This window comes from Procambarus clarkii, chromosome 40 (genome assembly GCF_040958095.1).
Source record: "Procambarus clarkii isolate CNS0578487 chromosome 40, FALCON_Pclarkii_2.0, whole genome shotgun sequence".
NCBI classification, from domain to species: domain Eukaryota; kingdom Metazoa; phylum Arthropoda; class Malacostraca; order Decapoda; family Cambaridae; genus Procambarus; species Procambarus clarkii.
In genome coordinates, this window is record NC_091189.1 from 16,671,038 (window position 1) to 16,689,398 (window position 18,361).

The following is an 18,361-nucleotide window of genomic DNA, read 5'->3' on the forward strand; positions in this document are numbered from 1 at the left end:
AGAGAGAGAGAGAGAGAGAGAGAGAGAGAGAGAGGAGAGAGAGAGAGAGAGAGAGAGAGAGAGAGAGAGGAGAGAGAGAGAGAGAGAGAGAGAGAGAGAGAGAGAGAGAGAGAGAGAGAGAGAGAGAGAGAGAGAGAGAGAGAGAGAGAGAGAGAGAGAGAGAGAGAGAGAGAGAGAGAGAGAGAGAGAGAGAGAGAGAGAGAGAGAGAGAGAGAGAGAGAGAGAGAGAGAGAGAGAGAGAGAGAGAGAGAGAGAGAGAGAGAGAGAGAGGGAGAGAGAGAGAGAGAGAGAGAGAGAGAGAGAGAGAGAGAGAGAGAGAGAGAGAGAGAGAGAGAGAGAGAGAGAGAGAGAGAGAGAGAGAGAGAGAGAGATAATAATACGGGGGATTGGGGAATCCTTGACAAACACCCGGCTTCCTGTCTTAATCGAGGCTTCTAGCCCTAGACTTCTAGTAATCTAATCTAGCTATCCCTCAGGTAAATCCAGGCAAACACATCATCAGCAACAAATCCGGATGGAACGATAAACAAAATGTTTCCCTTGATCAACATTCCAATTATAAACTGACTCCAATTTCCGAGGTAAAAATACACACAAATTGGTATATAGGCCAAGAATAGAGCACTAGTTGGGTTGTTAGGTTTTAACACTTACGTCTAGACTAGTTGGTTAGGTTGAAGTAGGGTTGGCTAGTGGTAGTTGGTAGTTGGTGTTGGTTGGGATAGGTTGGTTGGTTGTTCACCCAGCAGTCAATAGCTACTTGGTTGTTAAACGATTTGGCAATTCGTATTCCAGGGGAAATTAAGATTGAAGACCAGCCCGTAACGCTGTCCGTGCCAGTGGCTTTACATGGCAGTGGTTTAACATGGTAGTGGCTTTACATGGCAGTGGCTTTACATGGTAGTGACTTTACATGGTAGTGGCTTTACATGGCAGTGGTTTTACATGGTAGTGGCTTTACATGGCAGTGGCTTTACATGGTAGTGACTTTACATGGTAGTGGCTTTATATGGTAATGGCTTTATATGGTAGTGGCTTTATATGGTAATGGCTTTATATGGTAGTGGCTTTACATGGTAGTGACTTTACATGGTAGTGGCTTTATATGGTAATGGCTTTATATGGTAGTGGCTTTACATGGTAATGGCTTTATATGGTAGTGACTTTACATGGTAGTGGCTTTACAATAACTCTTGTATATTTAAATTAAATACATAAAACTTAAGTAAGGTTAAATTAGGTTTGGTTAGGCAAGTTTATGTGGCTTAGTTAGATGATTACGTGGTTTAGATAATTAGGTTAGAATTAGGTGGTTTAATTAAGGTAATTGTTAGGTGGTTTAGGTAGGTGGTTTAGTTATGCGGTTTAGTAAAGGTGATTGTTAGGTGATTTAGTTAGGCAGTTTAGTTAAGGTGGTTTAGTCACGGTGGTTCAGTGAGGCTGTTTAGTAAGGTGACCTGAAGTCCCCAAAACCCAAAGTCTAGAGAATGTTCCAGTCAAGATGAGCACACGTTTATTTTTATTTACTGACATAAATTGATTACCATCTTTGACGACCTTTAAGCAGCCTGAGGGGCAGTAATGTTCTGGGAACATCAACAAATTCTCGTAGACTTGAGGCAAAGTGAAATTCACACCAGTTCCTCCATCTATCATCATTCTATTATGCAGGAAGAACCGCACGTCAATGGGTCATCCAATAAGGTTAGCAGACTTCTAGATGTTGTTACCACTGCTAGGCTTAGGCTCGTCTACAAGTACCTCTGGCAGTTTGTAACATCTGCTGATGTAGATTTGACTAAATGTAAACTCTGTCAGCGTTTAGAAACTCGCTTACTTGCGTCGTTATATAATGGAATGTGAAAAAAATCGCGGAATTCAGAGATAACACCATCAATGGAATCCAAGAAATGTGTAAGTACTTCATTCATAATGATGTACTGCCAGGAATCTTAGCGAAGTAGTCAAAATTTGTTTGTGTAGGTGCAGCCTGTACATGACTGTAAAGCTGCCGCCCAGTTGGGTGGGTGTGGAGCAAGACTAGTAACTGTGTGACTCACCATAGATGTAAAGGGCCTTGTATAGTGACTGTTGTGAGCCTCTTGTTGAATCACTTGTGATATAAAAAGATTACTGATATGTATATGTATTTGTGTAAATGATTGTATATATATATATATATATATATATATATATATATATATATATATATATATATATATATATATATATATATATATATATATATATATATGTATGTTGTACCTAGTAGCCAGAACGTCGTACTCGGCCTACTATGCAAGGCCCGATTTGCCTAATAAGCCAAGTTTTCCTGAATTAATATATTTTCTCTATTTTTTTCTTATGAAATGATAAAGCTACCCATTTCTTTATATATGAGGTCAATTTTTTTTTATTGGAGTTAAAATTAACGTAGTTATATGACCGAACCTAACCAACCCTACCTAACCTAACTTAACCTATCTTTATAGGTTAGGTTAGGTTAGGTAGCCGAAAAAGTTAGGTTAGGTTAGGTTAGGTAGGTTAGGTAGTCGAAAAACAATTAATTCATGAAAACTTGGCTTATTAGGCAAATCGAGCCTTGCATAGTAGGCCGAGAAGTGCGTTCTGGCTACTAGGTACGACATATATATATATATATATATATATATATATATATATATATATATATATATATATATATATATATATATATGTACATGTGTATGTAACATTAACAATTGTGTAAGTAGCTTCACAAGATTGTCACTAGCTGAGCTAGACGAACTAATGGGGTTCAGTTCCTGAACCCCATTATGTGCCTCTGTAACCCTTTCCACCACCGCCCACGGGATGGGTATGGGGTTCCTAATAAAAACATTGAACTGATTGACACACAACACGCCACAGTGGGATGTGAGAGTACAAAGACTGGTGAGTAAGTGGTAATACGTGAGTAATTACTCCTCCATGGCAGTCTCCCTCAACTCACAACCCAGCCACAACCTTTCTCCTCCAACAAAGGGCCTCATGCAGCCTCATGCAACCTCATGCAGCTCACAACTGTAATGTGTTCGAACCTGGTACTGAGGGGCGTGTGGGCGAGGTGGTGGTGAGGGGTGAGGGGGGGGGGGGAGGGGGGTGAAAAGGGGAGGTGGAGGTGTGTGGGGGGGGGGAGGGAAGACAGCAGGAGGAGGGGACAGGAGAATATGAGAGAGCAATTTATTCACCCACAGCCAGGGAGAGCCAGGGAGATATCACTAATAAATGTCAACCACACTCGTGGGAGGGCTAGAGAGGGGGGGGGGGGTTGGTAGGGCTAGGAGGCAAGGGGACGCCTAGCAGGGAAGGGGAAGGCTAGGAGGGAAGGGGAAGGCTAGGAGGGGAGGGGAGAGTTTGTAGGTTTGAAGGGCTCGGAAGAGTGAGGGCTAGAAGAAGAGAGGAAGGGAGAGGTTAGGAGAGTGGAAGGTAAACACACTAACCTATCTCTCTCTCTCTCTCTCTCTCTCTCTCTCTCTCTCTCTCTCTCTCTCTCTCTCTCTCTCTCTCTCTCCCCACTCTCCCTCTCCCCCCCCCTCCTCACTTTCTCTATCTCTCTACATCCAAGCACCTCTTCTCCCCCCCCCTCATGTTTCTCTCACCTGTCTCTTGGCACCTGGTCCCCTGGCACTGGCTGGGGATGATGCCAAGGTGCTAAACCTCGCCTCCTGGTGAGCTCTCGGCTCTCTCCCGCGCCAGAGAGTTTACCCTTGCCTGTTCCGTCAAGGGAGAGAGAGAGAGAGAGAGAGAGAGAGAGAGAGAGAGAGAGAGAGAGAGAGAGAGAGAGAGAGAGAGAGAGAGAGAGAGAGAGAGAGAGAGAGAGAGAGAGAGAGAGAGAGAGAGAGAGAGCGCAACAACACTTGCACGACGGTAAAAGCACTAACAAGCACAATTAGCCGTGCCAGCAACAGCACCAACAACAGCAACAATGGCGATAATAAAGACAAAACAGCAACAGTAGGGGAACAACATTACAGTACCAACAGAAGTAGCGTTAGCAGTTGCAATATTGTTCCTATATGTTGTACCAGAAATTACCATCCAGAAAGGTACCAACAGTAAAAGGCAACAGTACCAAAACAGTCCACCAACGCCCTTAGCAACAGTAACATCAATGGCAAAAGTAAAAAAAATCCATAAACTTGAACAGGAGCACTAACAAAAAGTAGCAACAGCTTCCATAACGGCAGCGGGCATAAAAGTAGTGTTCACTCTGTCATTAACATGAACATTAAACTCAAAACATTGAAAACGATCAAATTTACAATGTTTCGTCTCGTTGAGGACCGTTATGGACCGTTATGGACCGTTATGGACCGTTACAGACCGTTATGGACCGTTACAGACCGTTGTAAACCGTTATTAAACACCGCTGTTGATCGTTATTGAAGACTATTGTGAACCGTAACTGAAAATCGTCATTCATAATGATGTGCTGCGCGAAATCTTAGCGAAGTATCCAAAATTTGCTTACTGTAAGTAATGCATGCACATGACTGTAAAGCTGCCGCCCAGTTGGGTGGGAGTGGAGCACATGACTGTAAAGCTGCCGCCCAGTTGGGTAGGAGTGGAGCACATGACTGTAAAGCTGCCGCCCAGTTGAGTGGGTGTGAAGCACATGACTGTAAAGCTGCCACCCAGTTGGGTGGGTGTGGAGCACATGACTGTAAAGCTGCCGCCCAGTTGGGTGGGTGTGGAGCAAGACTAGTAACTGTGTGACTCACCATTGATGTAAAGTGCCTTGTATAGTGACTGTTGTGAGCCTCTTGTTGAATCACTTGTGGCAAAAAAGATGTGTGTATTTGTGTGGGTGATTAAATATGTATGTGTATGTATATATGTATACGTATATATATGTACATGTATGTATGAGTATGTGTACATGTATATATAACATAAATAATTTTGTAACTAGCGTCAAAAGATTGTTACTTGCTTAGCTAAACGAACTAGAGGGTTCAGTTCCTGAACCAATTATGTGTCTCTGTAATCCTTTACACCACCGCCCACGGGATGGGTATGGGGTGCATAATAAATAAAGAAATTGAATTGAAGACCATTGTGAACTGCTATTGAAGACCGTAGCTACTGAACAATAGTAGCATCAACAATAACAACAATAGTAACAGAAACACTGACAGGAACAGGAGCAACAGTAGTGGCATCAACAGTAGCAGAAAGAGTAACAGCGACAGGAACAGTATCAAGAGTAACAGTGACAACAACAGTAGCAGGAACAGTAGCAGCAGCAGTCACAGTGCGAAGACGAAGAGGAGGCGGCCGTGGGAGAGAATCAGTAATAGCAAGAGTCCGTCTTGGATACAAATATCCATGGAGATACGGAATGGAAACAACAGCTGAGCAGCGGAGTTGCAGAGTCAGTGGTGAGAGTGATGGACACCGCCTTGACCACTACCTGAGAGAATGTGAACACCTGAGAGACATTAGAAATATGTGTCGAATTATGAACCTCACATTGTTTGAGTTAGGAAAATATCATTTGTCAAATATAAATACTGTTGTAAAATGATTTCCCCGTTTTGCAGCCACAAGATAACGTAAGATTTTAAGGGTTGGCAAATGTTAATCTTCTTGTTTGAGAAGCTATTCACTTGAGACAGTTAAGCAAGTCCCAGCTGTGTCTGGGTTCCAGTGATAGGATGAACAATCCAGCGGGTTTTCTTCCTATTGGGGAGTGTTGTACATGCTGCTATGGCGGTGTCCACTCACAGGATGAGTGGCGCTGCCCAAAACTGTCACTATGGCGGTGTGTCCACTCACAGGATGAGTGACGCTGCCCAATACTGTCACTATGGCTATGTGTCCACTCACAGGATGAGTGACGCTGCCCAATACTGTCACTATGGCGGTGTGTCCACTCACAGGATGAGTGACGCTGCCCAATACTGTCACTATGGCTATGTGTCCACTCACAGGATGAGTGACGCTGCCCAATACTGTCACTATAGCGGTGTGTCCACTCACAGGATGAGTGGCGCTGCCCAAAACTGTCACTATGGCGGTGTGTCCACTCACAGGATGAGTGACGCTGCCCAATACTGTCACTATGGCTATGTGTCCACTCACAGGATGAGTGACGCTGCCCAATACTGTCACTATGGCGGTGTGTCCACTCACAGGATGAGTGACGCTGCCCAATACTGTCACTATGGCTATGTGTCCACTCACAGGATGAGTGACGCTGCCCAATACTGTCACTATAGCGGTGTGTCCACTCACAGGATGAGTGGCGCTGCCCAATACTGTCACTATGGCGGTGTGTCCACTCACAGGATGAGTGGCGCTGCCCAATACTGTCACCATGGCGGTGTGTCCACTCACAGGATGAGTGGCGCTGCCCAATACTGTCACCATGGCGGTGTGTCCACTCACAGGATGAGTGGCGCTGCCCAATACTGTCACTATGGCGGTGTGTCCACTCACAGGATGAGTGGCGCTGCCCAATACTGTCACCATGGCGGTGTGTCCACTCACAGGATGAGTGACGCTGCCCAATACTGTCACCATGGCGGTGTGTCCACTCACAGGATGAGTGACGCTGCCTAATACTGTCACTATGGCGGTGTGTCCACTCACAGGATGAGTGGCGCTGCCCAATACTGTCACTATGGCGGTGTGTCCACTCACAGGATGAGTGGCGCTGCCCAATACTGTCACTATGGCGGTGTGTCCACTCACAGGATGAGTGGCGCTGCCCAATACTGTCACCATGGCGGTGTGTCCACTCACAGGATGAGTGGCGCTGCCCAATACTGTCACTATGGCGGTGTGTCCACTCACAGGATGAGTGGCGCTGCCCAATACTGTCACTATGGCGGTGAGTCCACTCACAGGATGAGTGGCGCTGCCCAATACTGTCACTATGGCGGTGAGTCCACTCACAGGATGAGTGGCGCTGCCCAATACTGTCACTATGGCGGTGAGTCCACTCACAGGATGAGTGGCGCTGCCCAATAAACTCGCCCCTCGGAGCAAAATTAAAAATTAAACGCGTCAAGTTAGCATAAGACCAAACTATCCCTTAAAGCTTCAAGGTTAACGTCATAATACCACGTATAACACAGAGGGAAGGAGAAGGGGGGAGTGGGAGGGGAAGGGATGGGTAAGGCAGGGAATGGGAAGGGTAGGAAAGGGAATCGACAGGCGGGGAGGCAGTTTTTTTTTTTATTATTATTTTCTACCACAGACGTGGCCACACATTTACAATGCTAACCAGCATATATACATTTTCTTCTGTCCTCCATGGACAGGGTTAGAGATGTGTTAAACATATAGTTCAAGGGTTTATTGAACACTCAACCACAGAAGGTGATTCGGTGCTTTTAAAATGCTAAGCTAACCTACATACGTAAATACATAGATACACAGATTTACGTATGCCCTACATAAAGTGTTCGAAGTGTCATTAATGTGCATTTACTAAGGTGAAATGCAATTCTGATCAGCTTCCATATGTACTTTTTACACATACATATGCATACACACACATATATACGTACATATACATGCATATATACACACACATGCATTAACATACACTTGTCTCTTTTACTCTGACAGGGTGAGATAGCTGACAGAGAAACTAGTGTGCAATTAAGCACTTAATCACTGAAGGTGATGAAGGTGCTTTTACAAGCTCAGGTTATATAGTTACATCACATACATACATTGTATAATTGATACATTACATGGTTAATCTTGGATACAAGTCCAATATACCATCAAGTGTTCCAGTACTCATATAGTAATTACACAGTTCAGCATACCTTAGCCCAGGAGGACGAAAGTCAGTCAATATGGGACATTCTACAATATAATGTTCAAGAGAGTGCATGTTTTCTCTTTCACAAAGTTGACACATTGTGTACTCCACATTTGGGTTTTGAGAAAGCTGCCAGATACGTCTATATCCCAGGCGTATTCTGGCCACTATAACATCACATTGCCGGGTTCTTGTTCTATTAGTCCCATATGTGAATGCCTCCTCACGATATCTATCATAATATTTAATGCTACAACTTTCAGGTCTTTGTGAATTTGTTAGGTCGGCGAGATCTTCATTGATATTTGTTTAAGTATTCTCTTTGTCACTGCTAATTAAAATTATTAAAATTATTAAAAATATTAAAAAATATTAGCATATTGTGCATTGTGCCAATTCAGACTTTGAGGGGGAAGGCAGTCTTAAGGGAGACGAATTCAGACTTCAGGGGGACCAAGTCAGTCTTAAGGGGGATCAAGTCAGTCTTAAGGGGGATCAAGTCAGTCTTAAGGGGGACCAAGTCAGTCTTAAGGGGGGACCAAGTTAGTCTTAAGGGGGACCAAGTCAGTCTTAAGGGGGATCAAGTCAGTCTTAAGGGGGACCAAGTCAGTCTTAAGGGGGACCAAGTCAGTCTTAAGGGGGATCAAGTCAGTCTTAAGGGGGACCAAGTCAGTCTTAAGGGGGACCAAGTCAGTCTTAAGGGGGACCAAGTCAGTCTTAAGGGGACCAAGTCAGTCTTACGGGGGACCAAGTCAGTCTTAAGGGGACCAAGTCAGTCTTAAGGGGGACCAAGTCAGTCTTAAGGGGACCAAGTCAGTCTTAAGGGGGATCAAGTCAGTGTTAAGGGAGGGAACAAGTCAGTCTTAAGGGGGACCAAGTCAGTCTTAAGGGGACCAAGTCAGTCTTACGGGGGACCAAGTCAGTCTTAAGGGGACCAAGTCAGTCTTACGGGGGATCAAGTCAGTCTTAAGGGGACCAAGTCAGTCTTAAGGGAGGGAACAAGTCAGTCTTAAGGGAGGGAACAAGTCAGCCTTAAGGGGGACCAAGTCAGTCTTAAGGGGAAACAAGTCAGTCTTAAGGGAGAACCAAGTCAGTCTTAAGGGGGACCAAGTCAGTCTTAAGGGGAAACAAGTCAGTCTTAAGGGGGGACCAAGTCAGTCTTTAGGGGGACCAAGTCAGTCTTAAGAAGTAACAAGTCAGTCTTAAGGGGGAACCAAGTCAGTCTTAAGGGGGAACAAGCCAGTCTTAAGGGGGAACAACTAAGACTTGAGACGGTTGGGCTACCAATTTCGTGAAGCACGACCAATAATCTCCGACTTTCTCTATAATTTTAATTTTTTGTAAATGTGTGTGTATGTGTATGTATGTGTATGTGTGTGTGTGTGTGTGTGTGTGTGTGTGTGTGTGTGTGTGTGTGTGTGTGTGTGTGTGTGTGTGTGTGTGTGTGTGTGTGTGAATGTGTGTGTGTGTGTACTCACCTATATGTACTCACCTATATGTGCTTGCAGGATCGAGCATTGACTCTTGGATCCCGCCTTTCTAGCTATCGGTTGTATACAGCAATGACTCCTGTCCCATTTCCCTATCATACCTAGTTTTAAAAGTATGAATAGTATTTGCTTCCACAACCTGTTCCCCAAGTGCATTCCATTTTTCTACTACTCTCACGCTAAAAGAAAACTTCCTAACATCTCTGTGACTCATCTGAGTTTCCAGTTTCCACCCATGTCCCCTCGTTCTGTTATTATTACGTGTGAACATTTCATCTATTTCCACTTTGTCAATTCCCCTGAGTATTTTATATGTCCCTATCATATCTCCTCTCTCCCTTCTTTTCTCTAGTGTCGTAAGGTTCAGTTCCTTCAGCCGCTCTTCATATCCCATCCCTCGTAGCTCTGGGACAAGCCTCGTCGCAAACCTCTGAACCTTCTCCAGTTTCTTTATGTGTTTCTTCAGGTGGGGGCTCCATGATGGCGCGGCATACTCTAAGACGGGTCTCACGTAGGCAGTGTAAAGCGCCCTAAAAGCTTCCTCATTTAGGTTTCTGAATGAAGTTCTAATTTTCGCCAGTGTAGAGTACGCTGCTGTCGTTATCCTATTTATATGTGCCTCAGGAGTTAGATTAGGTGTCACATCCACTCCCAGGTCTCTTTCTCGAATCGTTACAGGTAGGCTGTTCCCCTTCATTGTGTACTGTCCCTTTGGTCTCCTGTCACCTGATCCCATTTCCATAACTTTACATTTACTGGTGTTAAACTCCAGTAGCCATTTCCCTGACCATCTCTGCAGCCTGTTTAAGTCCTCTTGGAGGATCCTACAATCCTCGTCTGTCACAACTCTTCTCATTAATTTTGCGTCATCTGCAAACATTGACATGTATGATTCCACTCCTGTAAACATATCATTTACGTAAATTAGAAAGAGGATTGGTCCCAGCACCGATCCTTGAGGTACTCCACTTGTTACTGTTCGCCAGTCCGACTTTTCGCCCCTTACCTATTACCTGTGTGTGTGTGTGTGTGTGTGTGTGTGTGTGTGTGTGTGTGTGTGTGTGTGTGTGTGTGTGTGTGTGTGTGTGTGTGTGTGTGTGTGTGTGTGTGTGTGTGTGTGTGTGTGTGCTAGAGCGCGCGCGGGCGAGCGCGTGTGTGTGGACGCACTAATGAGAACTTGATGGCGCGCAGAGAAGGACCCAGAAAATACCATAACATAAAAGTCTTAACGAAGATTGGAGTTTGCTGACGAGGGGTTGAACTAGGCTTAAACAAGGCCCTGACTAACCCTGAAGATAGTGGCCCCTGACGAGCCCTGACGATGGTGGCCCCTGACGAGCCCTGACGATGGTGGCTCCTGACGAGCCCTGACGATGGTGGCCCCTGACGAGCCCTGACGATGGTGGCCCCTGACGAGCCCTGACGATGGTGGCCCCTGACGAGCCCTGACGAGCCCTGAAGATAGTGGCCCCTAACGAGCCCTGACGATGGTGGCCCTGACGAGCCCTGAAGATAGTGGCCCCTGACGATGGTGGCCCCTGACGAGCCCTGACGATGGTGGCCCCTGACGAGCCCTGACGATGGTGGCCCTAACGATGGTGGCCCTGACGAGCCCTGAAGATAGTGGCCCCTAACGAGCCCTGACGATGGTGGCCCTGACGAGCCCTGAAGATAGTGGCCCCTGACGAGCCCTGACGATGGTGGCCCTGACGATGGTGGCCCTGACGAGCCCTGACGATGGTGGCCCTGACGAGCCCTGACGATGGTGGCCCTGACGAGCCCTGACGGGCCACAGACAATCATGACCCTGAGCACAGCTACAAGAACTAAACCACAACACTCGTCCAAGGGTTAGTTCGTGAGCCGTCAGGTGCCTGTGTGACCACAGTGACTCCAGTAGTAGTGTGAGGGAGGCTGGAGGACCAGTGAGGGAGCCCAGGTGTCCTCACGGCGTGACCGCCCCGTCTGGCCTCCACAGGGTGACTGTGGCGTGACGAGTCCTTAAGTTAGAAGGTAGACAGATGGCCCCCGGGGTGAAGGTCCGCGATGCGGGAGACAACGGTGGCTTTGTGGGTGTATTGGGGGGGGGAGGGAGGGAGGGAGAGAGAGAGAGAGAGAGAGAGAGAGAGAGAGAGAGAGAGAGAGAGAGAGAGAGAGAGAGAGAGAGAGAGAGAGAGAGAGAGAGAGAGAGAGAGAGAGAGCAGTTGATTGAGCAAATTGATTGGGGGGGTTCAGCAGAGCTCAATTTGGAGCAGAGCACTTGCAGAGCTCAATTTGAGCAGAGCACTTGCGGGGGTTGAGCAGAGCTCAACCCCCGCAAGTGGTGCTTGCGGGGGTTGAGCTCTGCTCTTTCGGCCCGCCATTACTCACCTAATTGTGTGAGTGTGTGTGTGTGTGTGTGTATTCACCTAGTTGTGTTTGCGGGGGTTGAGCTTTGCTCTTTCGGCCCGCCTCTCAATTGTCAATCAACTGTTTACTAACTACTACTTTTTTCTTTCTTTCTTTCTTCACACCACACACTCACCTCAGGAAGTAGCAAGTAACAGTTGACTAACTCCCAGGTACCTATTTACTGCTAGGTAACAAGGGCATTCAGGATGAAAGAAACCAATAAACTCGCCCCTCGGGGCAAAATTTAAAAAAAAATAAAACTTTGCCCATTTGTTTCTGCCTAGTGCGGGAATCGAACCCGCGCCACAGAATTACGAGTCCTGCTCGCTATCCACCAGGCCCCCTAACCAGGCCCCCCCTGTGTGTGTGTGTGTGTGTGTGTGTGTGTGTGTGTGTGTGTGTGTGTGTGTGTGTGTGTGTGTGTGTGTGTGTGTGTGTGTGTGCCGTACGCTTCCTTAGAAACAAAAACATCGCCAGACAAGCAAAAAGCTCAACTCTATCATTTACTCCATAACTCTCATCCTTGAAAGTTCTCTAATTCCACTTTACTTCACCCACAATCCCCCTGTTCCCACCACCCACAACCACCCCTCCCCCCACCACCCACAACCTCTCCCCCACCACCCACAACCACCCCTACCCCACCACCCACAACCTCTCCCCCACCACCCACAACCACCCCTCCCCCCACCACCAACAACCACCCCTCCCCCACCACCCACAACCACCCCTCCCCCACCACCCACAACCCCTTCCCCCACCACCCACAACCTCTCCCCCACCACCCATAACCTCTCCCCCACCACCCACAACCACCCCTCCCCCCACCACCCACAACCACCCCTCCCCCACCACCCACAACCACCCCTCCCCCCACCACCCACAACCACCCCTCCCCCCACCACCCACAACCACCCCTCCCCCACCACCCACAACCACAGGATCTTGTCTTCATTCTCGATCCTTTTTATCTTCCCTTATTCCATCTATTCCTTCATCTACCAGTTCACCCCCTGATTCACCTCCTCTCCCCCTGACTCACCTTGTCTCCCCCTGATCCATCTCCCCTCCCCTTCTCTGTGATCCACCTTCCTCCCCGCCACCATTCTCGTGTCAGCCCTAAAGGCACCGTCAACAACTCTGGAGTTCGGGGTAAATAAAGGCACAATCCGCATATGGAGAAGGAGAGAAAGCGCTTCGTTCCCCTAATCCGGATTTCAGGTGTTGTCGTTCGTGACCCGGCATCCTCCTCCTGCTGGATAGTCTCCAAGTTTGGCTTCTTTCACAATTTTTGTTCTAACACATTTTTTGTTTTGTTTTAAATTTTTGTCCTGTTTCCCATGTTTTGCTGTTCCTATTTTTGTCCCGTTTTTCATGTTTTGCAGTTGCCATTTTTTGTTTTTGTCCTGTCTCCCATTTTTTGTTTCCAATTTTTAAATTACCCACTTTTGTTCTTCGCATATTTGGTTTCTAAATCCTTTTGTGTCTCATTTTTTTTCATTTCTTGTTCTATATTTTTGGTTCATATTCTATTCTCATTTTTGTTGTGCCTAATTTTTTCCCACATTTCAGTTATTTATATTTTTTTTTACAGTTTACCATTTTTTGATCAATTAATAATTATTTCCAGTTTCACATGATTGACTGTTTCCCATTATTCCTGTTACTTGGACTGGGTCATTCCTGATCACATGAAGAAATGAGCCAAACTGTGTAAGACATAACTCTTATGTCTTATGTCTTATTATGTCTTAAGTCTGGGTTATTAAATCACTATTAAGTCAAAAGTGTTTAAGGCACAGGACTGTTTCTTATTAATCCAGCAGACGGGAGGTGTTGATGAGCAGGGTGTACTGTGTCTGGGTGTACTGTGTCTGGGTGTACTGTGTCTGGGTGTACTGTGTCTGGGTGTACTGTGTCTGGGTGTACTGTGTCTGGGTGTACTGTGTCTGGGTGTACTGTGTCTGGGTGTACTGTGTTAGGGTGTGTACTGTGTCTGGGTGTACTGTGTCTGGGTGTACTGTGTTAGGGTGTGTACTGTGTCTGGGTGTACTGTATCAGGGTGTACTGTGTCTGGGTGTACTGTGTCTGGGTGTACTGTGTATGGGTGTACTGTGTCTGGGTGTACTGTGTCTGGGTGTACTGTGTCTGGGTGTACTGTGTCAGGGTGTACTGTGTCAGGGTGTACTGTGTCAGGGTGTACTGTGTCTGGGTGTACTGTGTCTGGGTGTACTGTGTCTGGGTGTACTGTGTCTGGGTGTACTGTGTCTGGGTGTACTGTGTCAGGGTGTACTGTGTCAGGGTGTACTGTGTCTGGGTGTACTGTGTCTGGGTGTACTGTGTCTGGGTGTACTGTGTCAGGGTGTACTGTGTCAGGGTGTACTGTGTCAGGGTGTACTGTGTCTGGGTGTACTGTGTCTGGGTGTACTGTATCAGGGTGTACTGTGTCTGGGTGTACTGTGTCAGGGTGTACTGTGTCAGGGTGTACTGTATCAGGGTGTACTGTGTCTGGGTGTACTGTGTCTGGGTGTGTACTGTGTCAGGGTGTACTGTATCAGGGTGTACTGTATCAGGGTGTACTGTGTCAGGGTGTACTGTGTCAGGGTGTACTGTATCAGGGTGTACTGTGTCAGGGTGTACTGTATCAGGGTGTACTGTGTCAGGGTGTACTGAGTCTGGGTGTGTACTCTGTCAGGGTGTACTGTGTCTGGGTGTATTGTGTCACGGTGTACTGTGTCAGGGTGTACTGTGTCAGGGTGTACTGTGTCAGGGTGTACTGTGTCTGGGTGTGTACTGTGTCAGGGTGTACTGTGTCAGTGTGTACTGTGTCAGGGTGTGTACTGTGTCTGGGTGTACTGTGTTAGGGTGTGTACTGTGTCAGGGTGTACTGTGTCAGGGTGTACTGTGTCGGGGTGTACTGTGTCAGGGTGTACTGTGTCAGGGTGTACTGTGTCAGGGTGTACTGTGTCGGGGTGTACTGTGTCAGGGTGTACTGTGTCGGGGTGTACTGTGTCAGGGTGTACTGTGTCAGGGTGTACTGTGTCAGGGTGTACTGTGTCGGGGTGTACTGTGTCTGGGTGTACTGTGTCGGGGTGTACTGTGTCTGGGTGTACTGTGTCTGGGTGTACTGTGTCTGGGTGTGTACTGTGTCTGGGTGTACTGTGTCTGGGTGTACTGTGTCAGGGTGTACTGTGTCAGGGTGTACTGTATCAGGGTGTACTGTGTCTGGGTGTACTGTGTCTGGGTGTACTGTGTCAGGGTGTACTGTGTCAGGGTGTACTGTGTCGGGGTGTACTGTGTTAGGGTGTACTGTGTCGGGGTGTACTGTGTCTGGGTGTACTGTGTCTGGGTGTACTGTGTCTGGGTGTGTACTGTGTCTGGGTGTACTGTGTCTGGGTGTACTGTGTCTGGGTGTGTACTGTGTCTGGGTGTACTGTGTCGGGGTGTACTGTGTCTGGGTGTATTGTGTCTGGGTGTACTGTGTCTGGGTGTGTACTGTGTCTGGGTGTACTGTGTCAGGGTGTACTGTGTCTGGGTGTACTGTGTCAGGGTGTACTGTGTCAGGGTGTACTGTATCAGGGTGTACTGTGTCAGGGTGTACTGTGTCAGGGTGTACTGTGTCAGGGTGTACTGTATCAGGGTGTACTGTGTCTGGGTGTACTGTGTCTGGGTGTACTGTGTCAGGGTGTACTGTATCAGGGTGTACTGTGTCTGGGTGTACTGTGTCAGGGTGTACTGTGTCAGGGTGTACTGTGTCAGGGTGTACTGTGTCGGGGTGTACTGTGTCAGGGTGTACTGTGTCGGGGTGTACTGTGTCTGGGTGTACTGTGTCAGGGTGTACTGTGTCGGGGTGTACTGTGTCGGGGTGTACTGTGTCTGGGTGTACTGTGTCTGGGTGTACTGTGTCTGGGTGTGTACTGTGTCTGGGTGTACTGTGTCAGGGTGTACTGTGTCAGGGTGTACTGTGTCAGGGTGTACTGTGTCAGGGTGTTCTGTGTCAGGGTGTACTGTGTCAGGGTGTACTGTGTCTGGGTGTACTGTGTCTGGGTGTGTACTGTGTCAGGGTGTACTGTGTCAGGGTGTACTGTGTCAGGGTGTGTACTGTGTCAGGGTGTACTGTGTTAGGGTGTACTGTGTCAGGGTGTACTGTGTCAGGGTGTACTGTGCCAGGGTGTGTACTGTGTCAGGGTGTACTGTGTCAGGGTGTACTGTGCCAGGGTGTGTACTGTGTCAGGGTGTACTGTGTTAGGGTGTACTGTGTCAGGGTGTACTGTGTTAGGGTGTACTGTGTCAGGGTGTACTGTGCCAGGGTGTGTACTGTGTCAGGGTGTACTGTGTTAGGGTGTACTGTGTCAGGGTGTACTGTGTTAGGGTGTACTGTGTCAGGATGTACTGTGTCGGGGTGTACTGTGTCGGGGTGTACTGTGTCGGGGTGTACTGTGTTAGGGTGTACTGTGTCAGGATGTACTGTGTCGGGGTGTACTGTGTCAGGGTGTACTGTGTTAGGGTGTACTGTGTCAGGATGTACTGTGTCGGGGTGTACTGTGTCGGGGTGTACTGTGTCTGGGTGTACTATGTCAGGATGTACTGTGTCAGGGTGTACTGTGTCAGGGTGTACTGTGTCAGGGTGTACTGTGTCAGGGTGTACTGTGTCAGGGTGTACTGTGTCGGGGTGTACTGTGTTAGGGTGTACTGTGTCAGGGTGTACTGTGTTAGGGTGTACTGTGTCAGGGTGTACTGTGTTAGGGTGTACTGTGTCAGGATGTACTGTGTCGGGGTGTACTGTGTTAGGGTGTACTGTGTCAGGGTGTACTGTGTTAGGGTGTACTGTGTCAGGATGTACTGTGTCGGGGTGTACTGTGTCGGGGTGTACTGTGTCGGGGTGTACTGTGTTAGGGTGTACTGTGTCAGGGTGTACTGTGTTAGGGTGTACTGTGTCAGGGTGTACTGTGTTAGGGTGTACTGTGTCAGGATGTACTGTGTCGGGGTGTACTGTGTCGGGGTGTACTGTGTCAGGGTGTACTGTGTCAGGGTGTACTGTGTCAGGATGTACTGTGTCGGGGTGTACTGTGTCGGGGTGTACTATGTCAGGATGTACTGTGTCGGGGTGTACTGTGTCAGGGTGTACTGTGTCAGGGTGTACTGTGTCAGGGTGTACTGTGTCAGGGTGTACTGTGTTAGGGTGTGTACTGTCAGGGTGTACTGTGTCAGGGTGTACTGTGTCAGGGTGTACTGTGTCAGGGTGTACTGTGTTAGGGTGTGTACTGTCAGGGTGTACTGTGTCAGGGTGTACTGTGTCAGGGTGTACTGTGTCAGGGTGTACTGTGTCAGGGTGTGTACTGTGTCAGGGTGTGTACTGTGTCAGGGTGTACTATGTCAGGGTGTGTACTGTGTCAGGGTGTACTATGTCAGGGTGTGTACTGTGTCAGGGTGTACTGTGTCAGGGTGTACTGTGTCAGGGTGTGTACTGTGTCAGGGTGTACTGTGTCGGCGGCTCTTTCAATGACACCTGACTCATCACAGTATTGTCTGACAAACACGATATTGTCCAGACACCTCGCGATGATCCCACCTCCCTCACAACATAGTTCCACCGCCCTCACAACAAACCCAACATAGTTCCACCTCCCTCACATCATACCCAACATAGTTCCATCTCCCTCACATCATACCCAACATAGTTCCATCTCCCTCACAACATACCCAACATAGTTCCACCGCCCTCACAACATACCCAACATAGTTCCATCTCCCTCACAACATACCCAACATAGTTCCATCTCCCTCACAACATACCCAACATAGTTCCACCTCCCTCACAACATACCCAACATAGTTCCATCTCCCTAACAGACTAACAAACAGACCGATACACAAAAAAATGATAAAAGTAACAATTATCCTGTAAGAAAAAGGTCAGCAGTTGGCACCTTCCACAGATCCCAGAGAGATTTAACGTCAAACAAAAATGTAGAAAATGGCTTCGGAGAAGATGGGTTATGGTGAGGGTCGGTGGGCAGCGCCAGCAACCATCACCAACTGACTTACGAAACCTGTACATCTTTCCTCGATCATGGCGGCTTTGTTTGTCTTTATCAAGGAGTTTACGGTTCCGGGGCCTTACGAGGCTGTCTGTAACGACACTTGTCTTAGATTAATAAGTTTCGGAGCTTATATTAAACATTTTAATGCAGACTAAGCCGCCAGCATTGAGGAACGATGCACAGGTTTCGTAAGTGACACCGTAAATGGTTGATGAATCGTGGGTAGTAGACAGGTGAGCAGGCCGGGTGAAACACAGGTAATCCTAGGTAATTCCTCGCTAATTAACTAGAACGCACTCCTGGCAATGGACGGCTTTAGTGGAATACATTCACCTTCTCATTCGTGTATTGTACTTGTCGGTCAAGTCTCTGTATGTCATAGCCCATCACCTCTGTGGGTAGTATGTCATACCCCATCACCTCTGTGGGTAGTATGTCATACCCCATCACCTCTGTGGGTAGTATGTCATAGCCCATCACCTCTGTGGGTAGTATGTCATAGCCCATCACCTCTGTGGGTAGTATGTCATACCCCATCACCTCTGTGGGTAGTATGTCATACCCCATCACCTCTGTGGGTAGTATGTCATAGCCCATCACCTCTGTGGGTAGTA

The 18,361-nt window shown here is 47.6% G+C and overlaps 1 protein-coding gene across 1 annotated transcript in view; it reads left to right on the forward strand.

Moving 5' to 3' along the window:
* Positions 1 to 18,361, forward strand: part of LOC123757940 (uncharacterized) — a 444,009-nt gene that overhangs the window by 37,878 nt on the left and 387,770 nt on the right. The window lies entirely within an intron of this gene.